This window comes from Rattus norvegicus, chromosome 11 (genome assembly GCF_021556685.1).
Source record: "Rattus norvegicus strain SHRSP/BbbUtx chromosome 11, alternate assembly SHRSP_T2T, whole genome shotgun sequence".
In the NCBI taxonomy this organism is placed as follows: domain Eukaryota; kingdom Metazoa; phylum Chordata; class Mammalia; order Rodentia; family Muridae; genus Rattus; species Rattus norvegicus.
Genome location: NC_141544.1, coordinates 51,752,565 through 51,763,502, shown reverse-complemented (window position 1 = coordinate 51,763,502; position 10,938 = coordinate 51,752,565).

Here is a 10,938-nt window from a genome sequence, read left to right as displayed (position 1 = left end):
GGTTCTATTTCAAGATTCAGTTTTGACCTCATCAATGTTTTCTTGTTGGATTTTTGCTAGTGTTTTAGAAAAGATTTCTCTTTAAGTACCAATAAACTGAACTGAAAAGATCTGTATGGGCACGTGTGTAAATGCAGAAGCTATCCTAATACTGCACAATGCTCAAAATTTTCTCAGAGGCTAGAGATAAACCTATAATTTTTACAACTATTTACTGAGGGATTTGGCAGCATGCTGAAGAAATAATATAGTGTCATCATTTTATAGTTGAACATAACACACATTGCACATCACCAGAGGGAGTTTGGAGGTGAACACCGCCTCGTGTATATTTCCTTTGCATCTCTGTTTCTATTTCTTTGCTGTCATAAGGCCTCTTATAGAGAGGGCAGTCCTCATTATAGATAAGAACATGGCTAGGTTGGTGATTTTGCTCTTTTTTTTTCTCTCCATCTTTATTAAATTGAGTATTTCTTATTTAAAATTGTTATTCCCTTTCCTGGTTTCCAGGCCAACATCCCCCTAACTCCTCCCCCTCCCCTTCTATATGGGTGTTCCCCTACCTATCCTCCCCTTATTACCACCCTCCCCCCAATAATCCCATTCACTGTCGGTTCAGTCTTGGCAGGACCAAGGGCTTCCCCTTCCACTGGTGCTCTTACTAGGCTATTCATTGCTACCTATGAGGTTGGAGCCCAGGGTCAGTCCATGTATAGTCTTTGGGTAGTGGCTTAGTTCTAGGAGCTCTGGTTGGTTGGCATTGTTGTTCATATGGGGTCTCAAGCCCCTTCAAGCTCTTTCAGTCCTTTTTCTGATACTATCAACGGGGGTCCCGTTCTCAGTTCAGTGGTTTGATAAGATATACTATCATATCATCTGCAAATAGTGATATTTTGACTTCTTCTTTTCCGATCTGTATCCCCTTGACCTCCTTTTGTTGTCTGATTGCTCTGGCTAGAATTTCAAGAACTATATTGAATAAGTAGGGAGAGAGTGGGCAGCCTTGTCTAGTCCCTGATTTTAGTGGGATTGCTTCAAGTTTCTCTCCATTTAGTTTAATGTTCGCAACTGGTTTGCTGTATATGGCTTTTACTATGTTTAGGTATGGGCCTTGAATTCCTATTCTTTCCAGGACTTTTATCATGAAGGGGTGTTGAATTTTGTCAAATGCCTTCTCAGCATCTAATGATATGATCATGTGGTTCTGTTCTTTCAGTTTGTTTATATAATGGATCACGTTGATGGTTTTCTGTATATTAAACCATACCTGCATGCCTGGGATGAAGCCTACTTGATCATGGTGGATGATTGTTTTGATGTGGTCTTGGATTCGGTTTGCCAGAATTTTATTGAGTATTTTTGCGTCGATATTCATAAGGGAAATTGGTCTGAAGTTCTCTTTCTTTATTGGGTCTTTGTGTGGTTTAGGTATAAGAGTAATTGTGGCTTCATAGAAGGAATTCAGTAGTGCTCCATCTGTTTCAATTTTGTGGAATAGTTTGGATAATATTGGTACGAGGTCTTCTATGAAGGTCTGATAGAATTCTGCACTAAACCTGTCTGGACCTGGGCTCTTTTTGGTTGGGAGACCTTTAATGACTGCTTCTATTTCCTTAGGAGTTATGGGGTTGTTTAACTGGTTTATCTGTTCCTGATTTAACTTCGGTACCTGGTATCTGTCTAGGAAATTGTCCATTTCCTGCAGATTTTCAAGTTTTGTTGAAAATAGGCTTTTATAGTAAGATCTGAGGAGTTTTTGAATTTCCTCTGAATCTGTAGTTATGTCTCCCTTTTCATTTCCGATTTTGTTAATTTGGACACACTCTCTGTGTCCTCTCATTAGTCTGGCTAAGGGTTTATCTATCTTGTTGATTTTCTCAAAGAACCAACTTTTGGTTCTGTTGATTCTTTCTATGGTCCTTTTTGTTTCTACTTGGTTGATTTCAGCTCTGAGTTTGATTATTTCCTGCCTTCTACTACTCCTGGGCATATTTGCTTCTTTTTGTTCTAGAGATTTTAGGTGTGCTGTCAAGCTGCTGACATATGCTCTTTCCTGTTTCTTTCTGCAGGCACTCAGCGCTATGAGTTTTCCTCTTAGCACAGCTTTCATTGTGTCCCATAAGTTTGGGTATGTTGTACCTTCATTTTCATTAAATTCTAAAAAGTTTTTAATTTCTTTCTTTATTTCTTCCTTGACCATGTTATCATTGAGTAGAGCATTGTGCAATTTCCACGTATATGTGGGCATTCTTCCCTTATTGTTATTGAAGACCAGTTTTAGGCCGTTGTGGTCCGATAGCACGCATGGGATTATCTCGATCTTTCTGTACCTGTTGAGGCCCGTTTTTTGACCAATTATATGGTCAATTTTGGAGAAAGTACTATGAGGAGCTGAGAAGAAGGTATATCCTTTTGCTTTAGGATAGAAAGTTCTATAAATATCTGTTAAGTCCATTTGGCTCATGACTTCTCTTAGTCTGTCTACCTCTCGGTTTAATTTCTGTTTCCATGATCTATCCATTGATGAAAGTGGGGTGTTGAAATCTCCTACTATTATTGTGTGAGGTGCAATGTGTGTTTTGAGCTTTAGTAAGGTTTCTTTTACGTATGTAGGTGCCCTTTTATTTGGGGCATAGATATTTAGGATTGAGAGTTCATCTTGGTGGATTTTTCCTTTGATGAATATGAAGTGTCCTTCCTTATCTTTTTTGATGACTTTTAGTTGAAAATTGATTTTATTTGATATTAGAATGGCTACTCCAGCTTGCTTCTTCAGACCATTTGCTTGGAAAATTGTTTTCCAGCCTTTCACTCTGAGGTAGTGTCTGTCTTTGTCTCTGAGGTGTGTTTCCTGTAGGCAGCAGAATGCAGGGTCCCCGTTGCGTATCCAGTTTGTTAATCTATGTCTTTTTATTGGGGAGTTGAGGCCATTGATGTTGAGAAATATTAAGGAATAGTGATTATTGCTTCCTGTTATATTCATATTTTGACGTGAGATTATGTTTGTGTGCTTTTCTTCTCATTGTTTTGTTGACAAGCCTATTAGTTTCTTGCTTCTTCTAGGGTATAGCTTGCCTCCTTATTTTGGGCCTTACCATTTATTATCCTTTGTAGTGCTGGATTTGTAGAAAGATATTGTGTAAATTTGGTTTTGTCATGGAATATCTTGGTTTCTCCATCTATGTTAATTGAGAGTTTTGCAGGATACAGTAACCTGGGCTGGCATTTGTGTTCTCTTAGGGTCTGTATGACATCAGTCCAGGATCTTCTGGCCTTCATAGTTTCTGGCGAAAAGTCTGGTGTGATTCTGATAGGTCTGCCTTTATATGTTTCTTGACCTTTTTCCCTTACTGCTTTTAATATTCTCTCTTTATTTTGTGCGTTTGGTGTTTTGACTATTATGTGACGGGAGGTGTTTCTTTTCTGGTCCAATCTATTTGGAGTTCTGTAGGCTTCTTGTATGCCTATAGGTATCTCTTTTTTTAGGTTAGGGAAGTTTTCTTCTATGATTCTGTTGAAGATATTTACTGGTCCTTTGAGCTGGGAGTCTTCACTCTCTTCTATACCTATTATCCTTAGGTTTGATGTTCTCATTGAGTCCTGGATTTCCTGTATATTTTGGACCAGTAGCTTTTTCTGCTTTACATTATCTTTGAGAGTTGCGTCAATGATTTCTATGGAATCTTCTGCTCCTGAGATTCTCTCTTCCATCTCTTGTATTCTGTTGGTGAAGTTTGTATCTACAGCTCCTTGTCTCTTCTTTTGGTTTTCTATATCCAGGGTTGTTTCCATGTGTTCTTTCTTGATTGCTTCTATTTCCATTTTTAATTCCTTCAACTGTTTGATTGTGTTTTCCTGGACTTCTTTCAGGGATTTTTGTGACTCCTCTCTATGGGCTTCTACTTGTTTATTTATGATTTCCTGGAATTCTTTCAGGGATTTTTGCGATTCCTCTCTGTAGGCTTCTACTTGTTCTCTAAGGGAGTTCTACACGTCTTTGTTGAAGTCCTCCAGCATCATCATCAAATATGATTTTGAAACTAGATCTTGCTTTTCTGGTGTGTTTGGATATTCCATGTTTGTTTTGATGGGAGAATTGGGCTCTGATGGTGCCATGTAGTCTTGGTTTCTGTTCCTCGGGTTCCTGCGCTTGCCTCTCGCCATCAGATTATCTCTAGTGTTACTTTGTTCTGCTATTTCTGACAGTGGCTAGACTGTCCTATAAGCCTGTGTGTCAGGAGTGCTGTAGACCTGTTTTCCTGTTTTCTTTCAGCCTGTTATGGGGACAGAGTATTCTGCTTTCAGGCGTGTAGTTTTTCCTCTCTACAGGTCTTCAGCTGTTCCTGTGGGCCTGTGTCTTGAGTTCACCAGGCAGGTCACTTGCGGCAGAAAATTTGGTCTTACCTGTGGTCCCAAGGCTCAAGTTTGCTCGCGGGGTGCTGCCCACGATCTCTCTTCGGCGGCAGCAACCAGGAAAATCTGCGCAGCCGTTTCCGGGAGCTTCAGTGCACCAGGGTTCCAGAAGGAATTTGGTGTTTTCCTCTGGAATCGGTAATGTGTGCAGGGAGCAGTCTCTTCTGGTTTCCCAGGCGTGTCTGCCTCTCTGAAGTTTTAGCTCTCCCTCCCATGGGATTTGTGTGCAGAGAACTGTTTATCTGGTCTGTTCCTTCAGGTTCCAGCGATGTCTCAGGCTCAGGGTTCCTGCTGCTCCTGTGCCCTCCCCCATGGGAACCCAGAGGCCTTATACAGTTTCCTCTTGGGCCAGGGATGTGGGCAGGAGTGGGCAGTGTTGGTGGTCTCTTCCGCTCTGCAGTCTCAGGAGTGCCCACCTGACCAGGCGGTGGGGTCTCTCTCCCATGGGGTCTGGGAGCAGAGAGCTGGTGCGGGCCGGGATCCGCGGGTGTGGGACTCCCTGTAAACACAGGAAGTGCCTGGTCCTAGAGGAATTCTGCCTCTGTGTGTCCCGAGTTCACCAAGCAGGTCACTTGCAGCAGAAAAGTTGGTCTTACCTGTGGTCCCAAGGCTCAAGTTTGCTCGCGGGGTGCTGCCCACCAGCTCTCTTCGGCGGCAGCAACAAGGAAGATCTGCGCCACCGTTTCCAGGAACTTCCGTGCACCAGGGTTCCAGATGGCATTTGGTGTTTTCCTCTGGAATCAGTAATGTGTACAGAGTGCAGTCTCTTCTGGTTTCCCAGGCGTGTCTGCCTCTCTGAAGGTTTAGCTCTCCCTCCCACGGGATTTGTGTCTCTTGTTCCCCTTTTAAAGAAGGAATAAGACATTTGCATTTTGGTCATCCTTCTTGAGTTTCATATGTTCTGTCCATCTAGAGTAATTCAAGCATTTGTGCTAATATCGACTTATCAATGAGTGCATACCATGTGTGTCTTTCTCTGTTTGGGGTACCTCACTCAGGTTGATATTTTCCAGTTCCGACCATTTGCCTATGAATATCATAAAGTCATTGTTTTTGATAGCAGAGTAATATTTAATTGTGTAGATGTACCACATTTTCTGTATCCATTCTTCTGTTGAAGGGCATCTGGGATCTTAACAGCTTCTGGCTACTATAAATAAGGCTACTATGAAAATAGTATAACATGTGTCTTTGTTATATGTTGGGGAATCTTTTGGGTATATGCCCAAGAGAGCTTTAGCTAGGTCTTCAGGTAGTTCAATGTCCAATTTTCTGAGGAACCTTCAGACTGATTTCCAGAATGGTTGTACCAGACTGCAATCCCACCAACAATGGAGGAGTGTTCCTCTTTCTCCACATCCTTGCCAGCATTTGCTGTCATCTGAGTGTTTGATCTTAGCCATTCTCACTGGTGTGAGGTGAAATCTCAGGGCTGTTTTGATTTGCATTTCCTATATGACTAAAGATGTTGAACATTTCTTTAGGTGTTTCTCAGTCATTATGCATTCTTCAGCTGGGAATTCTTTCTTTAGCTCTGAACCCCATTTTTAATTGGGTTATTTGTCTCCCTGCGGTCTAACTTCTTGAGTTCTTTGTATATTTTGGATATAAACCATCTATCAGTTGTAGGATTAGTAAAGATCTTTTCCCAATATGTTGGTTGCCATTTTGTCCTAACTATAGTGTCCTTTGCCTTACAGAAGCTTTGCAGTTTTATGAGATCCCATTTGTCGATTCTTGATCTTAGAGCATAAACCATTGGTGTTTTGTTAAGGAAATTTTCTCCAGTGCCCATGTGTTCGAGATGCTTCCCCACTTTTTCTTCTATTAGTTTGAGTGTATCTGGTTGATGTGGAGGTCCTTGATCCACTTGGACCTAAGCTTTGTACAGGGTGATAAGCATGGATCGATCTTCATTCTTCTACATGCTGAACTACAGTTGAACCAGCACCATATGCTGAAAAGGCTATCTTTTTTCCATTGGATGGTTTTGGCTCCTTTGTCAAAAATTAAGTGACCATAGGTGTGTGGGTTCATTTCTGGGTCTTCAATTCTTTTCTGCTGGTCTATCTGTCTGTCTCTGTACCAATACCATGCAGTTTTTATCACTATTGCTCTGTAATACTGCTTGAGTTCAGAGATAGTGATTCTCCCAGAAGTCCTTTTATTGTTGAGAATAGTTTTAGCTATCCTGGGATTTTTGTTATTCCAGATGAATTTGGAAATTGTTCTGTCTAACTCTCTGAAGAATTGATTGATATTTTGATGGGGACTGCATTGAATTTGTAGATCGCTTTTGGTAAAACGGCCATTTTAACTATATTAATCCTGACAATCCGTGAGCATGGGTGATCTTTCCATCTTCTGATACCTTCTTCAATTTCTTTCTTCAGAGGCTTGAAGTTCTTATCATACAGATCTTTCACTTGTTCGGTTAAAATCACACGGAGGTATTTCATATTATTTGGGACTATTATGAAGGCTGTCATTTCCCTAATTTCTTTCTCAACTTGTTTCTCTTTTGTGTAGAGGAAGCCTACTTGATTTATTTGAGTTAATTTTATACCCAGCCACTTTGTGGAAGTGTTTATCAGGCTTAGTATTCTCTGGTGGAACTTTTAGGATCACCTAAATATACTATCTTATCATCTGCAAATAGAGATATTTTGACTTCTTCTTTTCCAATCTGTATCTTTTTGATCTCCTTTTGTTGTCTGTTCTGGCTAGGACTTCTAGAAGTATATTGAATAAGTAGGGAGAGAGTGGGCAGCCTTGTCTAGTCCCTGATTTTACTGGGATTGCTTCAAGTTTCTCTCCATTTAGATTAATGTTAGCTACTGGTTTGCTGTATATGGCTTTTACTATATGTAGGTATGGACCTTGAATTCCTATACTTTCCAGGACTTTTTTCATTAAGGGGTGTTGAATTTGGTCAAATGCTTTCTCAGCATCTAATGATATAATCATGTGGTTTCAGTTCTTTCAGTTTGTTTATATAATGGATTACGTTGATGGTTTTCTGTATATTAAACCATACCTGAATGCCTGGGATGTAGCCTACTTGATCATGGTGGATGATTGTTTTGATGTGCTCTTGGATTCGGTTGGCCAGCATTTTATTGAGTATTTTTGCATCAATATTCATAAGGGAAATTGGTCTGAACTTTTCTTTCTCTGTTGGGTCTTTGTGTGGTTTAGGTATAAGCATAATTGTGGCTTCATAGAAGGAATTCGGTAGTGCTCCATCTGTTTCAATTTTGTGGAATAGTTTGGACAGTATTGGTATGAGGTCTTCTATGAAAATCTGATAGAATTCTGCACTAAACCCATCTGGACCTGGGCTCTTTTTGGTTGGGAGACATTTAATGACTGCTTCTATTTCATTAGGAGTTATGAGGTTGTTTAAATGGTTTATCTGTTCCTGATTTAACTTCGGTACCTGGTATCTGTCTAGGAAATTGTCCACTTCCAGCAGATTTTCAAGTTCTGTTGAATATAGGCTTCTGTAATAGGATCTGATGATTTTTTGAATTTCCTCTCATTCTGGAGTTATGTCTCCCTTTTCATTTCTAATTTTGTTAATTTGTAGACACTCTGTGTAGTCTCGTTAGTCTGGCTAAGGGTTTATCTATCTTGTTGATTTTTTTCAAAAAACCAACTTTTGGTTCTGTTGATTCTTTCTATGCTCCTTTTTGTTTCTACTTGGTTGATTTCAGCTCTGAGTTTGATTATTTCCTGCCTTCTACTCCTCCTGGGTGTGTTTGCTTCTTAACATTCTAGAGCTTTTAGGTGTGCTGTCAAGCTTCTGACATATGCTCTCTCCTGTTTCTTTCTGCAGGCACTCAGAGCTATGAGTTTTCCTCTAGCACAGCTTTCATTGTGTCCCATAAGTTTGGGTATGTTGTACCTTCATTCTCATTAAATTTTAAGAAGTCTTTAATTTCTTTATTTCTTCCTTGAGCAGGTTATCATTGAGTAGAGCACTGTTCAACTTCCATGTATATGTGGGCGTTCTTCCCTTATTGTTATTGAAGACCAGTTTCAGGCCGTTGTGGTCCGATAGCATGCATGGGATTATTTCTATCTATCTTTATTTACCTGTTGAGGCCCGTTTTTTGACCAATTATATGGTCAATTTTGGAGAAAGTACCATGAGGAGCTGAGAAGAAGGTATATCCTTTTGCTTTAGGATAGACTGTTCTATAAATATCTGTTAAGTCCATTTGGTTCATGACTTCTCTTAGTCTGTTTATGTCTCTGTTTAATTTCTGTGTCCATGATCTGTCCATTGACAAGAGTGGGGAATTGAAATCTCCTACCATTATTGTGTGAGGTGCAATGTGTGCTTTGAGCTTTACTAAGGTTTCTTTTATGTATGTAGGTGCCCTTGTATTTAAAGCATAGATATTTAGAATTGAGAGTTCATCTTGGTGGATTTTTCCTTTGATGAATATAAAGTGTCCTTCCTTATATTTTTTGATGACTTTTAGTTGAAAATTGATTTTATTCGATATTAGAATTGCTACTCCAGCTTGCTTCTTCAGACCATTTGCTTGGAAAGTTGTTTTCCAGCCTTTCACTCTGAGGTAGTGTCTGTCTTTGTCTCTGGGGTGTGTTTCCTGTAGACAGCAGAATGCAGGGTCCTCACTACATATCCATTTTGTTAATCTATGTCTTTTTATTGGGGAGTTGAGTCCATTGATGTTGAGAAATATTAAAGAATAGTGATTGTTGCTTCCTGTTATATTCATATTTGAATGTGAGATTATGTTTGTGTGCTTTTCTTCTCTTTGCTTTGTTGCCAAGACGAATAGTTTCTTGCTTTTTCTAAGGTGTAGCTTGCCTCCTTATGTTGGGCTTTGCCATTTATTATCCTTTGTAGGGCTGGATTTGTAGAAAGATATTGTGTAAATTTGGTTTTGTCATGGAATATCTTGGTTTCTCCATCTATGTCAATTTAGAGTTTTGCTGGATACAGTAACCTGGGCTGGCATTTGTGTTCTCTTAGGGTCTGTATCACATCTGTCCAGGATCTTCTGGCTTTCATAGTCTCTGGTGAGAAGTCCGGTGTGATTCTGATAGGTATACCTTTATATGTTACTTGACCTTTTTCCCTTACTGCTTTTAATATTCCTTCTTTGTTTTGTGCATTTGGTGCTTTGCATTTGGTGTTTGTGTGATGGGAGGAGTTTCTTTTCTGGTCCAGTCTATTTGGAGTTCTGTAGGCTTCTTGTATGTTTATGGGCATCTCTTTCTTTAGGTTAGGGAAGTTTTCTTCTATGATTTTGTTGAAGATATTTACTGGTCCTTTGAACTGGGAGTCTTCACTCTCTTCTATACCTATCATCCTTAGATTTGATCTTCTCATTGAGTCCTGGATTTCCTGTATATTTTGGACCAGTAGCTTTTTCCATTTTACATCATCTTTGACAGTTGTGTCGATGATTTCTATGGAATTTTCTGCTCCTGAGATTCTCTCTTCTATCTCTTGTATTCTGTTGGTGATGCTTGTATCTACGGCTCCTTGTCTCTTCCTTTGGTTTTCTATATCCAGGGTTGTCTCCCTTTGTGCTTTCTTTATTGCTTCTAATTCCATTTTTAATTCCTTCACCTGTTTGATTGTGTTTTCCTGGAATTCTTTCAGGGATTTTTGTGATTCCTTTCTATAGGCTTCTACTTGTTCATTTATGTTTTCCTGCGTTTCTCTAAGGGAAAAACTTATTTATGTCTTTCTTTAAGTCCTCCATCATAATTATCAAATGTGATTTTAATCTAGATCTTGCTTTTCTGGAGTTTTTGGATATTCATTGTTTGCTTTGGTGGGAAAATTGGGCCCTGATGATGTCATGTAGTCTTGGTTTCTGTTGCTTGGGTTCCTGCATTTGCCTCTGGCCATAAGGTTTTCTCTGGTGTTACCTTGTTCTGCTATTTCTGACAGTGGCTAGACTATCCTATAGGCCTATGTGTCAGGAGTGCTGTAGACCTGTTTTCCTGTTTTCTTTCAGCCAGTTATGGGAACAGAGTGCTGGGCTTCCAGGCGTGTAGTCTTTCCTGTCTACTTGTCTTCAACTGTTCCTGTGAGCCTGTGTCCTGAGTCCACCAGGCACGTCACTTGGAACAGAAATGTTGGTCTTACCTGTGGTCCCATGGCTGAAGTGGCTCCTGGTGGGCTACTTTTGAGCTCTCTGTGAGGGCACCAACCAGGAGAGCCTGCGATGCATTTTCCCGAGGCCCCTGTGCACCGGGGTGCCAGGGAGCATTAGCTGTTTTCCTCTGGAGTCAGAAATGTGGGCAGAATGTAGTCTCTTCTGGATTCCCAGGCATGTCTGCCCCTCTGAAGGTTTAGCTCCCGCTCCCACGGGATTTGGGTGTAGGGTGCTTTTGATCAGGTCCCTTCAGATCTGGTCGGTTCTAGATTGGTTTTTCAATATTTTGGTGAACACATACTCTCTATTAAACAATGAAGTGGTATATTGAAAATAAACTTATAAAATCATAGATAGTTGGCAAGATTTTATTGTACAA